This window comes from Protopterus annectens, chromosome 2.part0 (genome assembly GCF_019279795.1).
Source record: "Protopterus annectens isolate FY-2018-M chromosome 2.part0, PAN1.0, whole genome shotgun sequence".
Classification (NCBI taxonomy): domain Eukaryota; kingdom Metazoa; phylum Chordata; order Ceratodontiformes; family Protopteridae; genus Protopterus; species Protopterus annectens.
The window spans coordinates 1,173,923,573-1,173,946,191 of record NC_056728.1 but is presented as its reverse complement, the minus strand read 5'-3'; positions in this window follow the sequence as shown (position 1 = coordinate 1,173,946,191).

The window sequence follows — 22,619 nt, the reverse complement described above, 5'->3', positions numbered from 1 at the left end:
ATATTTCACTTGTCTCAGGGAGAGGGTGGATAACGGAGCCATTGTCAATTTATGTACAAAATGTGTTAAGTAAATATCTAATAACTTGTCCCAGTTATATAAAAGATACAGGGGACTTTTTAAGGAAATTATATGCCTGGCATAGAGGTAATATTGAAAATGAATACATGTTAGTAACATTAGACATGGGCTCCCTATTCACAGTAATCCCTAATGACTATGGGAGCAATGCAATATGTGAATTCCTATGTAATAGCACAGCTATGTCTGGAAGAGAAGTAGAAAATCTTTGTAGCATGATTGAAATTGTTTTGGCTAAGAATGTATTTCTGTTTAATGGGCAACCATTTTTACAATTAACAGGTGTACCCATGGGTACTCCCATGGCTAACACCTATGCTAACATTGTTTTAAGCCAATGGGAAAAGTAGTATATTATGGGTGATTTAAATCCATTTAAGGAAAATATCTTGTTTTATCAACATTTTGTGGATGACTGTTTTATGGTTTGGAAAGGGAGTGAACGTCTACTAGAATTTAATGAGTTTCTGAACAACACTACTACTTTTTTAAAGTTCATGATGAATATCTCCTGTGATAAAATCTCATACCTGGATGTTGAGCTCTATAAAGAATCTAATGTATTAAAGACTTGTGTGCACAGAAAGGCTGTGCACGTAAATAAGTACACACATATAAAGATCATGCATGCCAGATATATATTTAAAGGGATCATTAAACGCCAGTTCCTAAGGATCAGCAGGCTGAATACTGATGAGATTAAGTGTAAGGAACAAATGGAAGTATTGTCAGGAGAATTCATGAATAGACGTTATAACAATGAACAGGTTTTAGAAGTTATGAATAGCATGTTAAGAGATAGAAATTTAATAGCACCCCCATTTTTTAGTGATTACAACTATAATGAAGGACTAACCAACAATACCTCTCATAGACTGAGTTATGTCATGACATTTAATGTAATGACTAGACAAGTAGAGACAATTATTAGAAAGAACTGGCAAATATTAATGTCTTCACCCGAATTGGCTGCTTTACTAGGTATTAAACCTAGATTTGCCTACAGGAATAGTAATAGCCTAAAAAGACAACTATGCTACAAGGATTTTGAAGTTAATCTCTTGGCCTCAGTAACTCACAGGTACAGTCCCCTGCTACAATTGCAGTTGCTGCACAAATATTTGCAATAAGTTGTCTTTTCACCATCCAGTAACCAATGTAATGTATGAAATTAGGTATCAAGCTACTTGCAATACAACTGCTATAGTATATTTAGCAATATGCATGGAATGTGAAGGATTTTATGTTGGAAAGTGATCAAGGCGGCTTAATGACCGCATCATAGAGCACAAGTCACAGGTGAGGAGAGGGGTGGCAACTAATGTTCTAGATAAACATATGCTAGAGAAAGGTCAATCCCATAATTTTAAGTTCAAAGTATTAGAAGTGGTATATAAAAATCTAAGAGAAGAGGATATTAATAACAAGATTGAGCTTGCAGAATATAGATGGATTATTAGGTTAGAAGCTGATAAGATGCCTGGCCTAAATAATATGGTTACTATTAAGCCTGTACCGGTAGCCAAAAAGAAACAGTGCAACTAATAAATACCAAAAGCATCTTCTCCTATCCTTGCATTTCTTATTTGGAATATTGTCCTATGCCATTTTTCTGCATTACTTTTTATTTTATTTTAATTTATTTTCATTTTAAAAGGTAAAAGTTTTTAAATGTATGTTAAGTGTTTAATCACTTTGTCAATTTTATTGGTTGGCTGTGTCATGTGCTTGTTTTCCTTAAGTATAAAATGGATATGTTTTTAAAATGGTCTTAAAATACTGAAGAAGGGTTATTCCTGAAAGCTTTATCTTGTTAATAAAGTGAGCATTTTCATTTGGTCGTTTTTTATTTTGTAACTAGCCCATGTCATCACCTCTCTCCCCCCCTTCAAAGACACAAGATAGTTTTTCAAGTGAACCTTGAGAAATGTATCTTGAGAGAAATAAGCCTAGCTGGGAATATGTTACCCCATTCCCTGTCTTGAGAGCCCATCTGCATTGGCATTGTTGACCCCACTACAGTGCTGCACTGTCATATCATTTGCCTGCAACCATAGGCTCCACCATAGTAACTTGGCATTTTGCTGTCTGGCTCGATGTAGCCAGAGGTCCCCTTCAGACTCCTCCTGCCTCCTACTGCAAACACTTAGCACCAGGGCCTCCCTATCATGGTAAGGTTTTATCATGTTAACATGGTACAATTTGGGCCCCTGCCTCTTACCTAGCAGTTCTACTATGTAGTTAACATCACTGACCTTCCTTACTACTTTGAAGGGTTCCTCCCAAGCTGCCTGCAGCTTATTGTGTCTGACAATAATGAGCACCATAACCTGTTGTCCCACAGCATACTCTCTGGCTCGAGCACTTCTGTCATACCAGACCTTTTTCTGCTGTTGGGTTCCTGTCAGGTACTCCTAGACCAAGCCCATTTGCTCTCTAAACCTTGTCCTGAGGTTTAGAACATATGCCAAAACAGAGTCCTTGTGGGATTCACACTCACCCTCCTACTCACCATGAATCAAATCTAAAGACCCTCTCAAACTATGCCCATACAGCAACCCAAAGGATGAAAAACCTGTGGATTCCTGGGGTACCTCCCTGTATACAAACAATAGATGGGGCAATATTTATCCCACTCTCTCTTAAACTGGTCTGCAAATGCCTGTAGCATGGTCTTTAGCACAGAGTTTACCCTCTCCACAAGACTATAAGTCTGGGGATGGTAGAGGGTTGACTTTAGGTGCTTCAACCCACAGAGCTCCCCCAGACAAGCCAGCAGGTCTGACATTAAATTGACACCTCTGTCAGTCAGTATTCCTTTTGGGAAACCTACCTGTAGAATAACGTGTGTTGTACCTTTAAAAAGCATTTCTAAGACTGGAACGTGCATATAAATAGCAGGCACGACTAGCTTCAATGCCATTTTGCGAGTTCAGCCAGAGTGTGAACATCTATGCATGAGACAGCTAGTTTGTATATAACTTAAAGTTATTTAGCTTCATTTCTAATGTGTTTATACATAATAAAGCTGCGTGAACAGAACCCACAATGTTCGTCTACTTCATCCTGACTAGACGAGCGACATTGTGCCAGAACCAGGATTCCAGACACTGCTATTCAGAGCCACAAGATGCAAAGTTAATGGTGAAGGCAAACTAAGTGAACTGAAAAAGAAAAGGGCCAGAAAAAAAGCTAAAGGTAATGAAAGCTTGCACGAACTATTTATTTATTAAAAAAGATAAAAAGGAGCTTTACAAAGGCACAAAATGTATTACTAAGTAAATGAATAGCATGAAAACATTTATTAAGCAAACGAGAAGCATAAAAAGCTTAGCTCCTCGTGGTGTCCTGCAGAGTGATACAGGCAACAGAGAGACCCAAGAGAGACTTTTCCAGATTTAAGTATTTTTTTTCTCTGTTTTTTTGCTCTGACTGCCTTTTCCCACCTAAAAAGCGAATTTCTAACTGATCTGTGCTTTAAAAAGTTTAAATTGCATTTTCCTTCTGCTTTTCACAGTTTTTGCACTTGTGTTATATCAATGTAAGTCGTTTTTGTATTGTATAACTGTTGTAGGCTACACACTGAAGTACGCTAGCCTGTTTATAGCATTTACAGTGTTTTCTGTGTGTTTTTCTGCTGTTTCCTGAAAAAAGCAAAAAAAAAAACAAAAAAAATATTCTCTTTTCCCGCCTTTGCTGAACTAGATTAGTCCAGATTTCAGGTTTTGCTGAATTCCGGACTGAGGTATAGTTTCCTGTGTTGCCCATATAGTTACTTGGATAGGAGGAAGCTTCTCTGTTCACCAGTGAGAGTGGGTAGCTTTGAGCAGCCTATCTGTCCCTGGAGGAGTGGTCTCAGCCCTGAAACTAGTAGCTTATTGGCTGTTTTGGGTCAATTCCTATCGCTTTCAGTTTCCCTGCTTTAAAACCCGCATTTGCGCGGTTTTGCATGATTTTGCACATAGCGCAGCATATTCCTGGCTCCACAAAGTCTGCTCTTTACTTTTTCCCTTAGAACTGTTCTAAATCTCAAAGTAAGCACCCTATTTTCCTTCTAAAACCCAGCAGTAGCTAGGATAAATGTCTTATAAGTAAGCACTAATAAACTAAAGCACTACACCCTCTTATACTCCCTTTAAGTACTTGGCTCCCTATTGGTCCTTTTTGATCAGTCAAAAAGTAGTTCCTTATACTATTCTGGCATGTCCAAAAGTCAGTTTCGGGTTTACTCTCCAGTCCAGCTGGTGAATCTGGGAATCTTGAGGCAATGTTACAACTGCCTTATGTACACAGACCACCCTCTCCTCCTCCCAACAAGCTCAAATATATGTGAGAGATGCAACTATATAGCCAAACTGGAGGCTGAGCTCTCTCAACCCAGTACTGGTGCAGTCAGTCAGGAGGAGAAGGTAACCACACACACTACAAATCCAGTCTCATATAGACCTATCGAACCAGCAAACCAAACACATAAACACACAAAAACATACTTGGAGGCTCTAAATAAAAATCTGCCCAAGCAGCAGAGACCTCCAAAGCAGACATCCAAGCAACCGCTACCCCACAACAATACCCACGTATCACATAGTTCATAAAGTCAGTGTGCCACACAGTCACAGCCCTTAAGGCTAAACAACACACCTAATACACTTGTAATAGGTGACTCTATTGTCAGACACACTGACGTCTCACTCACCAGGCTGAACAAGGAGAAGGTCACTGTAAGCTGCCTGTCGGGTGCCAGGATCCGCCACATAACACAAGCACTCAGGTCACTCCAAAGCAAGTACAAATATGACTCCATCATTGTCCATGCTGGTGTGAATGACCTGGGACGTACCTCCCTGGACTACATGAAAAGAGACATAGAGGAGCTCTCTGATCATGTAGTCCAGGCCAGTATGACCCTGACCTTGAGTAGCATCTTACCCTCACCAAGAATGATGCCACAGTATAAAGACAAAATGATCAATTTTAACAATTGGCTAAAGTATTGGTGTCATTCAAAGGGGACCCAGTGTCTGTCAGCCTAGGATGACATGCTCGACAAGCCACGTTGCTTCGCTAGGGACGGCTTGCACCTGTCACCCCTGGGCTTTCGAATACTGGCTCTTGCCACCCCCATAGTGCCTTTTTTAGGCAAGGCTCAAAAGACAAACCCACCTCCATAGACAACACAAGGAAAAAGAAACTAAGGGTAATGCTGCTCAACGCCAGAAGTCTAAACCTCAAGATGCACACACTCGAGGCTCTGATCAGTATGGAGAATATCGATATCTGTGCAGTAACAGAAACCTGGTTCAAGGCTCCCTGGAGCACCCCGGCACTACCAGGTTATACCTCATACCATGCTTTTCGGCCCCAAAACTCGGACCGAACCACAAAAGGAGGGGGGGTATCCATATTCATCAAAGATACCCACACCTCCAGGTTAGTGGCACTGCACGAAGCATCGGAGACCATCCATGTGCAACTAACAGTGGGCAAAACTGCCTTTCAGTTTGTAGCCTGCTACAGACCACCCTCCCAAACTCAGGAACCCCACTCAGCTTTCCTGAGAACACTGGAGAATATGAAGGTCTCTCCAAACACCATTATATTGGGTGACTTCAACTACCCAAACATAGACTGGGAGCACCACTCAAGCCCCAACACCCTCGCCCAACGGTTCCTAGAATTTATAAACTCAAATGCTATGGAACAACTGGTCACCACTCCCACAAGAGGGGAAAACACATTGGACCTGATCATCACCAACATGGGGACTCTATGTTCCATACCAGAGGTATACCCCTCATTGGTAAGATCTGACTATAAATTAATCTCACTGGACATCCATATCCCATCCCCACCCCCAGCCAAGGAAACCACGGTGAAGAACTTCTCAAAAGCAAACTTCACACTTCTCAAAACCAAGGTGGAATCCTTCAAAGCCCCCAGGCCAGTGGAAAATATGGCCCAAACTGCAGAATCCTTTACAAACGCATTCTATGGACACCTACAGGAATGCATGGATCGTGGTATCCCAAATAAAACCAAGACTCACTCCTCCAAAGGCAGGAGACCTGACTGGTGGACCCCAGCCATAAATAAGCTATACAACAGAAGGAGGAAGCTACTACATGATAGAGCAAAATCCCAAAAAGGGAAGGCATCTCTGATCAGTACTAGCAAGAAACTACGGTCCCTCATAAAATCATCTAAGGCCAGTTTCGAAAGAAAAAATTGCACAAGATGCTAGAGATAATCACAAGGCCTTCTTTAGTTATGTCAGGAACCTGGGTGGCAACTCCCAGATATGCTCTGAGTTAGTGCAAAATGACAAAAAATACACTGAACCCACAGACATTGCCAACATCCTGGCAGACAGGTTCAGTGCAAACCCCCCCCCCTTCCCCCCCAAAAGAGCAAATGTATATCCCAACAGAGTGTAGTCTCCCTGACATCACAGATGCACAGGTGAGAGCTGCCCTCTCCAAAGCAAAAAACACAGCATCAATATGACCGGACGGTGTCCCGGGCTGCATCTTACATGAGCTCCAAGAAGAACTGAACCCTCACATAAAGTCACTGTTCAATCTCAGCCTTACTTCAGGATATGTACCCAAGGAATGGCATACAGAAACAGTGGTCCCACTCCACAAAGGTGGTGCCACAACGGACCCCGGAAACTATCGCCCTATAAGCCTGACTAGCCTAGTCTGCAAAGCTATGGAGCGTGTCATCATGGAACTCATAAACAAAGACATTGGGAACCTCCAAACACTGGATCCTACCCAATTCGGCTTTGTTAAGGGCAGATCTTGCCTCTTGAACCTAGTCGACTTCTTTGAAACAGTCACCAAGGCCATAGATGAAGGGAAGGTAGTCCATACAGCCTACCTGGAACTCGCAAAAGCCTTTGACACAATACCCCACTTGGGCATCATAAATAAGCTCACCAGCTTAAATATCAACCCCTATGTCACAAGATGGGTCAGGGATAGAACCCACATGGTCAGAATTGCAGGTGCCATGTCAGACTCTAAACCAGTTACAAGTGGCGCCCCACAAGGCTCAGTCCTGGGACCTCTCTTGTTCGGTATATATTTCTCTGAGGTACAGGCTAACACAGGAGGACTATGGCTGACCAAGTTCACAGATGACTGCAAACTGGGTGCCATAATCGACTTGCCGACTGACACAAGCATCCTCCAAAAGGGCCTCACAGAGACAGATAACTGGTGCCAGAGCCATGGCCTAAAGCTAAATGCCAAAAAGTGCATAGTCACCCCCTTTGGGAAAAATAAAGTGTCCACAAATTACCACATAGGTGGTAATCCATTAAGTACGGAAGAAGTAATTAGGGATTTGGGGACCCAAGTAGATAGCAATCTCTCCTTTGACAATCACATTGCCAAATTGGTTAGAAAGACCTTCTATATAGCCCACCTTATCACAAAAGGGTTCACATCTAGATCAAGAGAGGTCATTGTGCCCCTCTACTCATCACTCATCAGGCCCATAATTGAATACAATGCCCCATTTGGGATGTACCTTACCCGGCACCTGCAGCAACTGGAAAGACCCCAAAAGTACCTCACCAAGAGGATCAAGGGACTCAAACAGATGCCCTACGCAGTTAGGCTAAAGAAACTCCAGCTCTACTCAGTTGCTTACCGCCTACTCAGAGGCAATCTGTGCCTGACGTATAAAGCCATGACAACCCAGAATTAATGGACATGCTCCACCTCAGGAAATCCAAATCCCTTAGAGCTACATGCTCCAGGGACTTAAACCTCAGCACAGAAATAAACAGGACATGCTGGAGGGACAGATTCATATCCCAGAGGCTCCCCTCACTCTGGAACAAAATCCCAATCTATGTTAGGCAGAGCCCCTCAATGACCCTCTTCAAGAGAAATCTTGACGAGTGGATGGGAGATTGTAGGTTTACCCCTGGGATCTCTTCTGTGTCCCTACTAGACAGAGGCACAGTAAACTAACCTTAAAAGGGCTATCTTCTGTGACCTACTATACAGAGGCACAGTCAACTAATCTAAAAGGGTGGCGAAAGCCAAAGACACTCTGGCTAGGCTTATAAATGCCCTAGGGCAGATAGCCTAGTATCAACCTATGAACCTGTGAACCTATGAACCTATGAAATATTTGAAATTAGGATATTTGATCAAACAAGCACCAGAAAAGCACATAAGGGGTTTAGAACTGTGAAGTGAAATGAGCATGTTTAGAGCAAAATGAGCATGTTTAGAGTTAAAACAAGCACAAGGAAATATAATGGGCATGAAAAAAGATTACATGAGCAAAACGCATATAACAAAGGGGAAAAAAGGGCACATTAAGTATAAATAAAGCAAGGCGACTGCATGTTTTTTGGTGAATTACTGTGTTTTGGCATAAACTACTACTTCACATTGAATGGAGCTCTGATTGGTATAACAAGAGTTATTCAAAGTATCTCAAAGTGTGTAAAAGTACTTACAGTGTGTGTTTATTACTGTGCATTTATTCCAAAGAGTTTGTTGTGTGCAAAGTGCCACTATTTTGTAAAGTGCAGTCAAACACAGACATTTTGAAAAGTTCCTTGTGCTGGATGTGAATATACACAGAGTACAACCATTACAGAGTGCTTCTTGTACTATACATGGTTGTTTAGCAAAGTACAGCCATTTTGAGGAAATTTCAGTGTGCTGTGTACTGTTTATTCGCAAAGTGCAGTTACTTCGAAATGTTTCTTGCTCTCAGCTTCTTCTGCCCAGTTTATTCGCATAGTGCAGTTATTTTAAATGTTTCGTACACTGATAAGAGGTGATTTCAAGAGTATTGCAGTGCCCAGGAAACTTATTTTGCAAAGTTCAGTTATACAGAGGCTTGTTGTGCATAGTTACAAGTACTGGCATAAATTTCTGGCATATGTGTGTGTTCGTGCATACTGGCAGAAGTCTTCATTGAGATGTATTATTATGGCAGATGGCTTTCAAAAACCACTACCACTTGTATTTGATCCGAATATTACAGAGAATTAGAGGATATCTGAGCAAGAGTACAATATATTCATACAAGCAGCTTATTCTGATAAAGATGCACACACCAGGGCATTCATTTTGCTAAACCTAGCAGAGTCTGAGGCCATTGAAAGGGAGCATTCATTTGTATATATACTAGCAGTGTGTATGAAGGTGAAGGAGAAAATCATTGTATTATTGTACAGGCTGAATCAAGGGAAGACCCAGAGTGTTTGAAGCTCAAATTCAGAGAGATTTGTAACCCCCCAGACCAATGTTAATTCGAGAGGCATTTGTTTTACATGAGAGATCAAAAGCAAGGAGAAACTTATGCAGCTTATATTACTGACCTGAGAAACAAAGCTAAAACGTGTAAGTTTGGTGATTTAAAAGATGAGTTAATAAGGGACAGGCTCGTGTGTGGTATTAATAGTGCTGCTGTGGGAAAGATTTTGCTTCATGACAGTGATTTAACACTGAGCAAAGCTATTGAGATTTGTCAAATCCATGAAGTTGCAGAAAGGCACAAGAATATGCTTGCAAGTGATAACAGCATGGTTTCAGCAGGATCTAGAGCAAATGTAGACAGCATGCAACATGTGGCGGCAGAAACAAGTCGAAGCACGTGGCAGCTGTAGCCCATGTGAGTGTACCAAGGAAAACCCACAATCTTCTATCAAGTTAAAGGAGCATGCTCAGTACAGTACAAGGGTGAATCAGCAAAACCCAAGTCAAGTTTTATTGTTAACTGTCACAATTTTGGTGCCAACCATGAGTCTAAAATAGAAAAGTACTTAGCATTTGGTCAGCAGTACCATAAATGTAAGAAATGGAACCATTTTCAAAAATTTTGTAAATCAAGTAAGCCTCACACTGTTACAAAGAAGGGTCGTTCGAAAAATCAAATTGATTGAGTAGAACTGCAACAGTCTGCTTTCTATGTAGATGGTGTCTCAGTAGCTGGTGAAAGAATCAATGCAGTAGATTTATTGGCAAAGAATGAAGTATTTTGTATTGTCCGGATCAATGGTAAATCCACTGAGCTCAAAGTAGACACTGGTTCAAAGTGTAATGTTATGTCTGCAGATACTTTTGCTAAAGTGAAAGCTGGTGAACAACTAAATGTGACCAGTTTGTGCAAAACTTGTTGCTTAAAGAGGTGAAGAAATTCAACCCAAAGGCTCAGTAGTTCTTTCATGTTATGTGGCCAAGAACTGTTATAACTTATTATTTTATGTAGTCTGAAGACCTGTGCAGTCATTAGTGGGTCTCAGAGACAGTTTGAGAATGAATCTGCTTTCTTTTACCAAAGAATTGTATCAAATAAGCACATGTCCCATTTCCAGCTTTACTAACACTATTTTTTCAGAGTATGCTGATGTTTTCTATGACAATTTGGGCAAACTTCGAGTTGTGTATTCTATGAAGTTAGACCCAAGGATCAGTCCAGTGGTCAGACCAACAAGAAAAGTTCTGATAGCTATGCAGCATAAAGTCAAAGCCCAGTTGGGCAAAATGGAGCAGCAAGGTGTAATATGTCCAGTTACAGAACCTACCAAATGGGTGTCTTCCAAGGTAGTAGCTCACAAAAAAGGCTTGGACAAAATCAGAATATGCATTGACCCAAGAGATTTGAAAAAAAAAGCATTAAAGAGACCTCATCATTCTATGGGTACAGGTGAGGAAGTCACAGCTGTGATACCAAATGCCACTGTTTTTTTCTGTCTTAGATGCAAAAAGTTCATTTTGGCAAGTGACACTTGATCTCAAATCTTCATTACTGACTACATTCAGTAGCCCATTTGGAAGATACAGACTTCTCAGGATGCCTTTTGGAATAAATTCTGAAAGTGAAGTCTTTCAGTGTGCAATGGTGCAAATTTTTTCAGGTTATCCCTGTCCCATAATAGTAGATGATTTGTTAGTCAGAGGCAATAGTGAAGCAGAGCATGATAGAAATCTTAAGAGAGTTCTAGACAGAGCACGTGAAGTGAACCTGAAGCTTAACCCTCCAAAGTGCAAATTCAGACTACCAGAAGTTACATATGTAGGTCATTTATTTACTAGCACTGGCTTGAGACCAGACCCATACAAGCAAGCAGTCATTCTTTAGATGTCAGAGCCAGATAATGTACAAGCTCAACAACATTTTCTTGGTATAGTCAACTATTTAGGCAAGTTTATACCAGACTTCAGTGAGTTGACAGCACCTTTGAGAGAGCTAACACATAAGAATGTTACATGGTCATGGTTAGAACATCACCAGAAAGCATTTGAAGACCTTAAGCAGAAAATTGCAACTCCATCTACATTACAATACTATGACGTCAACAAACCAGTAACTCTTTCCTGCGATGCTACAAGATTTGGTCTAGGTGCAGTCATTCTTCAAGATGGTAGACCAGTAGCCTATGCATCTAGAATACTTACCCAAACTGAAATGCAATATACCCAGATTGAGAAAGTTCCAGCAAGATTACAAAGAATTATGCTGAAATTGCAAAAATACAACTTCAAAATCGTCTATACAAAAGGATAATTTCTTTATCTGGCTGATACCTTATCTAGATCACCCAGAAATACAACAGAACAGCTTGACGCAGAGAATTTTGACTTCGATGTCATGGAAGTGCGTAATTTTTTTACCACAAAACTTGATGAGCTAATAGATCATACAAAGACTGATCCAGTTTTGCAAAAGCTCAATCACTACATCAATGTTGGATGGTCATCAAAGCAATCTAGTGTACCACCAGAATTGCAACCCTACTTTCCTTACAGAGATGAGATGTTGAAGATGACATTATTTTCAACGGTCCTAAAATTGTTGTTCCTGCTTCCTTACAACACAAATGCATCCAGATTTTGCATCGTGGTCACCCAGATTCTGAAGCTACCCAAAGAAGGGTGAGAGGACTAGTATTTTGGACTTCTCTAGCAAAATATATTGATAAAGTACTTTCTTCTTGTTCAGTATGCAACAGTACTAAACTGCATTTGTATCAAGAACCACTTCATCTAAGTCATGTTCCTGAATTACCTTGGTCAACAGTAGCCACTGACATATTCGAGTGGAACAATCAACATTACTTAGTACTGGTAGGCTATTATTCAAACTGGTCTGAGATCGATCGACTACCTAACCTAACTTCCACTACTATTACTAAGTTGAAATATCATTTCTCAGTCCATGGAAGTCCAGAAAAGCTTATCTCTGACAGTGGTACCCAATTTACCAGTCAGTTGGTTCAGAAATTTCCAAGAGAATGGGACTTTGTACATGTTACTAGTAGTTCAGAATATTCATAGTCAAATGAACTAGCTGAACATGCAGTATAGAGTGCAAAGCAATTATTCAAGAAGTCAGAGCATGATAATACTGATGTCTTTTTTAATTTACTCAATGTCAGAAACATACCCTATGATGAAATACTTGGCTCATCTGCTCAGAGACTTATTTCCAGGCAAACCAGAACAACATTGCCTATTAGTTCCAGTTTGTTGAGGCCTAAAGCAAAAAACAACAAAGCAATCGAAGCCCAATTATTTAGAAAGTGTTCTTTCCAGAAGTCCAGTTATGACAAATGGAACAGATTTCTTTATCCGTTGAAAGAAGGAGAGACAGTGAGGATACAAACGGTGAAAGATTTTGACTGGAGTGGTCAAGAAACATGTATATGTGCAGAGCCAAGATCCTATTTTGTGAAATCTCAAGAGTTTTTGAGACCTAAGTGTACATTTGGAGGGTATAGATGACCAATGTTGGCTTGTTACTCTCGGCATAGAGCCCCTTTTTATAGTTATTCCCCATTCTTGGGGTATAGATAATGTAAGGGAACTACTCAATAGAAAAGGGATAGAAAATACCAAAATTCGACACATGTGTACCCTACTTGAGATCATCCTAGAAAATAATACCTTTGTATTTGGCGACATGTTTTATATACAGAAGGTTGGCATGGCTATGGACACTGCCTGTGCTACCTTTGTATTTGGTGACAAGTTTTATATACAGAAGGTTGGCATGGCTATGGGCACTGCCTGTGCTACCTTTGTATTTGGTGAAAAGTTTTATATACAGAAGGTTGGTGTGGCTATGGGCACTGCCTGTGCCAATACCTATGCCAGCCTAGCACTTGTACAATGGGAAACTGAGAATATTTTGACAGGCAATGTGTCTTTTACTATTATATGGTACAAGCGTTTTGTTGACGATATTTTTCTGCTGCGGCATGATAATGAAGATAATTTGCAGCAATTTTTAAATTTCATTAATACCATTACCCCCTTCTTGAATTTCACATACAAATTCTCAAATAGAGAAATAGAGTTTTTAGATGTAAAGGTTACAAGAGACACACTTAATTATGTTCATACCTCCATGTATAGGAAACCCATTAGAAAGAACAATGTCCTACATAGTAGTAGTATGCATCCTAACTACACTAAAACCAATGTGATCAAAGGACAGATAGATGCATGAGGCTATATAATGATGATGATAGTTTGTCTCAGGCACTTACCCTGTTAAAACATGAATTTATTGAAAGGGGATATAAAGCCAAAGATATAGACAAACAAATTAAAGTGGCTTGGAATGAGAGAAGAGAGAGGTACAAGCCCTATTATGACAGGAAGAGAATCAGCCAGGATAACCAGTACCACAGTAACCAGGAATCTAGAGAATGATGTATTACATATTCCATTAAAATTTGCAAGTAATATCAGTACAGTCTGTGATATAATTAAAAATAAATGAGGCATATTGTTAAATGTGGATGAACTAGAAGGTGTTATAGGAGCTACGCCATCTTTTACCTTTAAAAACAACATGTCATTAAAAAGACAGTTGTGCTACAAGAAGTTAGATGGAGACCACTATGCAAGGTCTGATAGGCTAGGTACCTTTCTGTGTAGAAGGTGTACAGCCTGCCCTTTCATATTTGGAGTGGGGTAGTATACACACCCGACCAGAAAGTTCAGCATTGATACAGGCTTTTATACAGACTGTCATAGTAAGAATGTTGTATATTTTGGTCTCTGTACAAAATGCCCAGCCTACTATGTAGGCAAAACTAATTGGATGCTCAAAGATAGAGTCCTAGATCATGTAAGGGACATTAAAAATAATGCATGTTATAAAGGAGGGAGCCACACACACTTTCAAATTTCTAGTGTTACACATTATACAAGAAAATAAAAGAGGTGGGAACATGAACAATAAGACCGAAGCCTCAGAACAAGAATGGATAATTAGATTTCAGGCTGACAGACCACCTGGACTAAATAGTAAGGTTTCACTGAAACCTTTTCTCAGGAACAGGGCTTTGAAACATTGATTATTATGTTTAGTCACATCTTTTAACATCTATACATATATTCTACAGTTTTAACACTATCTAACTTTATAGAGCAAGCTTTTACAGTTTTTTACATACATTTTAGTCCACTATTCTTATGATTTGATTGTTTATATAGTGTATGTCTTTTTAGTTTTTATTTCAAGATACTGTCAACTGATTGGATTTGACACAGATGTATCATTATTTAAACAAGAGCAGCAGTTACTGTAGTATGTCTGAGGAAGCAGAGAGGACTCTGTGAAAGCGCTCACATGTTTTATATATTTTTACTATTTTTTATTAAAGTGTTGTTTTGCCGTGTGTATTCTAACAAAGAAGGTCTTTGGCTAATGAAGTTCGCAGATGACTGCAAACTAGGAGCCATAATCAAAACTCCTAACAATGTGGACATCCTACAAAAGGGCCTCACTGAGACAGATGCCTGGTGTCAAAGCCATCGCCTCAAGCTCAGTGCCAAAAAATGCATTGTCATCCTCTTTGGTAAAAACTCTGTACACATGAACTACAACATAGGCGGTAGTATACTTAACACTGAAAGTGTGATGAGACCTTGGGACACAGGTGGACAGTAGTCTCTCCTTTGATAATCACATTGCCACAGTAGTCAGGAAATCCTTCTACATGGCACACCTCATCACAAAAGGTTTCTCATCCAGAAAAAAAGGTCATTGTTCCCATCTACTCATCACTCATTAGACCCATTATAGAGTACAACACCCCTTTTGGTATGTACCTCACAAGACATCTACAGCAACTGGAAAGGCTGCAGAAATACCTCACAAAGAGGATTACCAGCCTCAAACAGATGCCCTACGCAGACCGTCTCAAAAAACTCCAGCTTTACTCTGTCACATATCGCCTACTCAGAGGTGATCTCTGCCTAACATACAAAGCTATGTCAAACCCAGAGCTGTTGGACATGCTCCACTTAAAGCAATCCCAATCCCTCCGAACTACATGCTCTGGGGACCTAAACCTTGTCACCACAATAAACAAAACATGCGGGAGGGATAGATTCCTGTCCCAGAGACTTCCCATACTCTGGAATAAACTACCTATCTATATCAAACAAAGCTCCTCATTAGCACTCTTCAAGAAAAATCTTCATGATTGGATGGGAAATAGGAAATTCACCCCATGGATCACCTCTGTGGCTCTACTCGACAGTGGCACAGGAAAATAATTTTCTTGGGTGGCAAAAGCCGGGGTACCTTTTTGGCTGGGCTTGTATAGGCCCCAGGGCCGATAGCCTAGTACCTACCTATGAACCTATGAACCTATGAAGTACTCTGAGGAATGGTAATGTGGCAAGGAGTGTGTCCACTATTTTTTTGCTGTCCCATACTGGCCATCAATAAGTTTATATACTTTTCCTGGTTTAACTTACTCAGTAAATGTACATATAAGGTTGTATTCTTGTTTTAATTTTGATTTACTGTTTTTAATATACATATTGATTAGTTTTAGATTGAATAAGCATGAATCCAAACTGAGACAGTTCCAGTGCTTGGAGGTTCTCAATGTCTTGATTAATTAATTCCATGATAAGTCTTTCCATGGCTTTGCGTATGAGGCTGTTCAGACTAATGGGTCTGTGGAAGGTCCTCTCTTAAGTGAGGGAATGACTGTAGCCGTTCTTTCACTTCGTACAAAACCTGTATGGAGGCTGAGATTGAATAGTGTTGTTAGAGGTTTGGATAAATTGTGCTTCATGCTGTTGAAGATGCATACTTGGGATGTTATCAGAACCCATCAATGCTCTATTTTTAGCTTTTGATAGCACTTTTAGGACTTGGTCTTGTGTGATACCTGGAAGCGAGCCAGCTTCAGGTATATCTTGAGGGATAGATGAAGTGGGTGGGAGTTAAAGTTAAATTTATTGGCCAGTAGGTTCACTATATCTTGACCCTCAGTGTAGGCAACATAGCTCACAATAAGCTCAGCGCATTGCTGAGTTGTGCTTTTGAAATTATGAGCATAACTAAAAATATGTTTTTGGCTTAGGTAGCTATTTTAGCATTAAACTTTGTTTTGGTGGATTTTATTAAATTCTTCAGTTGTTTATTTCAGTGACAAGGTCTCTAACATTCTGGGAATTACTCTCTTTCCTTTTGGTCAAAATTCTTTTTTACTATTATTATTCTAAAGCTTGTTATGGTTCCACCATGTGGGTTTGTTTCTAGTTTGCTCTGTACTTGTTCCTGTGGGGTACAGCTGAATCTGTTGTTCCAGATAATTTGTTTTGACAAAGTTGAAGAATCACTGTGCTTGTGCACTAGAGGTGGTACAGGTTTCCTAGTCAGTAGTTGGATAGTTTAAATCACCTAGGACAATTATATTGGATTTTTTATAGTTCCTTTAGATAGGCATTGTGTCTTTTGTCATAGAGGGAGTTCTGTAGATAGGTGATATGTGGTATGAGACCTTTTGGATGGTTATTTGGCCATGAAGAAGCTCTAGTGCATAAAGCTCATTTACCAGCCTTGATATGAGTAGATAATAAAGATAGGAGGGATATATTTTACAGTGAATTAAGTTTCTGTACTAGGTCTAAGATTTAGAAGTAATATAAGTAAAGTCCAGTGGGAAAAATGATAAAAGAAATAAAGGAAATCTTTGCCCTTTGGAAACGTACAAGTTATGAATTGTAAGTAAAAGGGTTATTTAATAAACTTTATCTTAATGAGAAAATAACATATTTAGCAAGTGTATACATGATGCCAGTATATGGAAAAGAAGTATTAGACATGATTTTTTTCCCATTTATATGGGGTTCGAGAATATATCTGGTAAAAAGATGGGTTTTTTAATTGATTAAAGAAGAAGGAAGCTTAGGGCTAATAAAACCAGGAGTTTATACTGATTCATTGAATTTGTATAACGTGTTAAAGAGGTTAACTGAAAAAATGCGAGATTAGTGGTAAGGTTCTTCAAATGTAAATATGAAAGATTTTGGGAGATGATGAAAATATTTAAAAGAGAAAAAGATTGAATAAATGAAATATAACAGGAAGATACATTTTATGGAAGATAAAAATCGCAAAAATTGAAAAAGAGAGAAATTGGTGGCATAAAAATATAATGATCTAATATTATGTTAACCCATGGGCAAATTTAACAGAAGAAAAAAATAAGGCTATAAAAGTAAGATGTGGATGGTATAAAAAATAGAATGCCAGGATTTGTTATGGAGACTGATGATATATAAATTGCCAGTAAAGGGAATATGCCATATAAAAAGAAAAGTGAAAGAATATTATGAGAAAGAAGAAACTACAGAGCATGTTTTTTTTTTTAAATGTAAACGAGTAAATTTGTAGGAAAGGTTATATAAAGAAATTTCTTTAAAGGTATAAAGGAGGTGGTGCAGCGGTTAGCATGCCGCCTCACAGCAAGAGGTTCTCTGGTTTGATCCTTGGCTGGGGTGCCTTCTGTGTGGAGTCTGCATGTCCTCCCTGTGGTCGCATGGGTTTGCTCCAGTTTCCTCCCACGTCACAAAGATATGCTGTAGGTGGATTGGACACTCTAAATTGGCCCTAGGCATGAGTGTGTGTATGTGTGCATGTGTGTGCCTTCTGTGGAAGGTTGGGCACTGGGCTGGTAACTCGACACCGTGAAACTCCACTGCCAATCATGAGCGGACAGGTGATCCGCTGTGGTGACCCCTAACCGGGAAAAAGCTGAAAGAAGAAGATTGGTTAGTTTTAGCAAGAATTTTTGTAGATATATATTCTATGTTTCTTGTACAAAGACCTGAAGAAGTCTAGATGGATGAAAACAATCTTTGTTAACAATAATTTATAAAAGTAGATTATGTTTTGGACAATGTATTTTTTCTGGATGCCAAAATATATATATTTTTTTGATTGCCATATTGTCTAATGTTTAAATATTTCCAACCATGTATAATAATGTCTTTAATAAATTCACAGACTTGGTTTAATAATTATCTGTTTAATAAGAAGTACCATATTATTATTATTAATGCTATTAATTTTATTTAAAATACATAAAGTTCAAATTATTAGGACATTCAGTAAGTAGGGCAGTACCAGCTGGAATATCACACTGATAAGGATGGGGAAGGGATTTGAACTTGTTAGTATGTATACCAATACACTTTGTTTTACAACAAAATAAACCACTCTCATACTTGATAACAGGTATATTAGCCAGAAAATTTGGGATGAAACTATCATTCTGATTATTTTTTGTTTTGTTTGGATTGTTTGTCTGTGTGCTTAACAAAGGATTTTTGAATGAAAGACTGTCTACCCTGCTTGGATTAATTCTGAATACATAATAGAGTTAGTAATTCTGTATAATATTAATAATATTTCAAAGTCAGTTTTTATTTTTTTGATTTAGGACGTTTTTAAGTTTGCTACTTCTACTACCATTTTCAGATTTGTTTTTCTGATTTTTAATACATAGTGATTAGCTAGATATGCAAGAACTGAAAACTTCCACACAGAGAAGTTTCTTACACTATTTTCGACCCACTATACAAGTATAGTGGATTGTTTGAGACTTTGGGGGTACCATGGAAATTACTTGTTTATAAATTATAAATATTATGGCACCCTAAACCAAAAAACTTTTCCACTATAATAGTTCCATTTTCTTAGACCACAGCAGTCCCATTGGTACTTTGTTTAAACTGTGGTCAGTTCATTGTTTTCAGCAGTACACTGTCTCCCTTCCTTAACTTTATTTCTATTCTTGTATAACCACTTTTGAGTTCTCAGCCAATATTTTTCCAGAGCTGAATACTGCATTTTGGCTTACATGTTCTCACTGTTTTGCTGGTCTGTGGGGGTTGAGGTAGGCTTTTGGACTTTGCATTTCAAAGATCATAGAAACCTCCTTACATTACACATTTGTTCAAATAGCCAAGTGCAATTTTTTACTGTTATCAGCATTAGTCAGGTCAACATGATATTGGGCTAACACTCCTACTAAAACTGTGTCCTAGAGCAACAATACCAAGACATTCATCTACTAGCACAGAGGCCTTTTAAACTACATTGTTCCTTTCATTAATCTCTCATCAGATGTGTGGCTCTTTACTTTAAGTCAGTGATTGTTTTCTCTCTCTTGACAAGTTTTCAACCCACTTCATTTGCCCATGCTAACACTCGGGCTCACTACACTCCCCTACCCTATTCCCAAATCCCACCCACCCCCTCTTACTCTACATTTATACTTCCATAGCACCACCCACATATTCCTCTAATCAATACCATCAGTTCCCTTGAGTAGGAAAACAATCAATACTCCCAACAGTGACATCCACTCTAGTTTACCACCCAAGATCCTCTCACAAATTGTCTTAACCCTTGCTTCCTAAAACTATCAAATTACATCACTACAACCAACCCACTACCCCCAACATCTTTTTATCTTAATTTATAACAAAGATAAAATCCAAGTTAAATAAGATGCTCCTAAATCAGATTATTTACTATTTCTCCTCACTCTACTAGCCTTTATCACCAATTATCAAATCCACCTCCTTGAAGTACTTAGGACTTCAACCGATCCTCACAAAGAATATCAGAATCTACTCAGCCTGTCTTTCTCCATAACACCCTATTTCTACAAACAAACCACATCTGATTTATTTTTCTATAAATATCTTAAAGCTAAGCATCCAGATTTATGATCAAATATCAAGCCAAGACCAAAATATAACTGATTACACTCTTCCCTCTGTAAAATGTCAAGTCAAAAAAATTAGCGGAGATATTCACCCCAAGCCTAGTCCCACTGTTCATAAAACTATCACTTTCAACCCCAAAATAAACCAGTCACCTAATACATCTCAGCAAAAAAAAAAAAATAATCCAAACTCATCTTACTAAATATGAACTAAGAAGTATGTGCAATAAGATCCATAACATACATGCTTATCTTGCCACGTACACTCCTGATGTAGTCATAGTTACTAAAACCTGGTTAAAAAAGAAATAAAAAATAATGAGATCACCCCCCCCACCCCCCGGATGCAATATACTCAGGCATGATAGACAAAACAAGCATGAAGGTGGTTTAGCAATCATCTATAAAAATTCCCTCACCATCCCCTTACTTCCACAGGAAATACCCATATTTAATAATGCTGAGCTGCACATAATATTTCTAGAAATCAACAATAGGAAAACTATATGTTTAACACCAATTTATATACCACCAGGGAATAACACAGATAATGCTGAAAGCATCCTATTTTGGATATCTCAACAAATTATCCATGAAATTATAATACTTGGAGACATATAGACTAGCAATTCATAAATTCCACTTCCCTCACTGAATCCATAATCTTGTACAACTTCAGACAACTAAAACTACACCAACTAGAATCATTAAAACTCCAGGGAGACACTCAACATTAGATTGGATTCTTACAAACAAACCAGACAAACTCACAAAAGTAGGCTGCCTCTGGGATAGCATAAGTGACCACATACCAACATATGCTATTAGAACTCACCATAACATAGAAAAACATATTATCTATAATCAAATACAAAATACAACCAATTGAAGCAAAGATGTTTTCAATGAAACACTAAAAAATATAACTGGAATGTACTTAGAACAATGTCACTAAATACTGCTGTAGAACACTTTAATAATGTATTCTTAGAGACCTTAAATAATCTAGCATCAGTACGTAATAAAAGAGTAAAGTCCAACCCTGCACCATAGCTGACAAAGGAAACAAAAAAAAATCATGATAAAAAAGGGATAAAGCCTGCAAAAACTGGTATAAAAATAGAATTCAAAATGCCCTCCAGCAATTTAGACATCTTAAAAACCTTGCAAAATTCCATGTCAAACGGGATAAACAAACATACTATACAAACCTACAAAACAAACATATAAACAACCCAAAACTTTTTTTGGTCATCACTAAATAAACTACTCCATCGTGGCAATACCACTACACCGTCTTCAAAAACAGATGATATGACAGACTGTATCTTGACACAGTTTAATTCCTACTTTATACAATCAATATTATCACTCTTAGGGGGTGGAGCCTAACTGATAGCAGCATATTTTTTGAGCTCCACAAAACTATTCTAAAATACAGGAAAATAATCAACTTCAAGAAACTAAAATAACAGATTCTTTTTTAAGGAATATACAACCTATCTTCACTTCAAATTTGAATAAAATCTACTGAAATATTCCTGTTAAAATTAACTGAAGATTATATCAACAGTGTGGAAATAAGCAACTCAAAGAATTCCCACTCTGAAACTACTCTAAAAAAGGAAATACACCTGATGTCTACCACTCTATATGAACTCTCTCTGAAAATGGACAATTTCCAGGGCAATCTAGAAAACCTTAAAGAAAATTGTCAGAAACAAACTGATGTACTCAAAGAAATACTACAACAACAAACTAAAATATCTGACATTGAGACTTCATTATGCGCCATAGATGAGAGACTTAAACAGGAGGAAAACCACAGTGAATTCCTTTTACAACAAGTGATCGAACACCACTCAAACCTCAAACACAACTTGCGTTGTAAGCCAAACTCATATCATTTGAGTAATACTTGCTGCTGAAATATCACCGAACCCGGTGAAAAATAGTCACAATGCTAGTAATAATCCCAAACGTCTTGTCGTCAAAGTATAAAACAATTCCACATAAACGTTATGAGCAGCGTTATAAGCAGCACACCATCCCAATTAAAATTCACTGGTTTATTGACGAAATGCTTCCAAAAAGTTAAATAACCTCTACATGTTCATGTCCGAGGTTTTCTACAAATAAACGCAACAAGCGTATAACATAAAAAATAATAAATATACTAAAGTTGAGACAAATACGAAAACAGACTAGTTTAAAACGGTTTAGCGCTTTCACCCAAAATTTGTGGGCTTCTTCAGAACACCTTCATTTCAAACTGTCCGCCTTAAATAACTTTTGTGGCGCCAAACTGACAATTCTCATTCAACTTTTTAAAGTGACAATATTTTTAAAAGTTGACTACTCACAATATAAACATAAGCATAAGCTAACCTACACTTCTAATCATAATCAATCATCCTTTAACATTTCTGATAGCAATAAAGACAAAGAATAGAGAATATGCCAAACTGTAAATACTTAAAATTAGTGCATCCACTTTACTTTGTTGTGC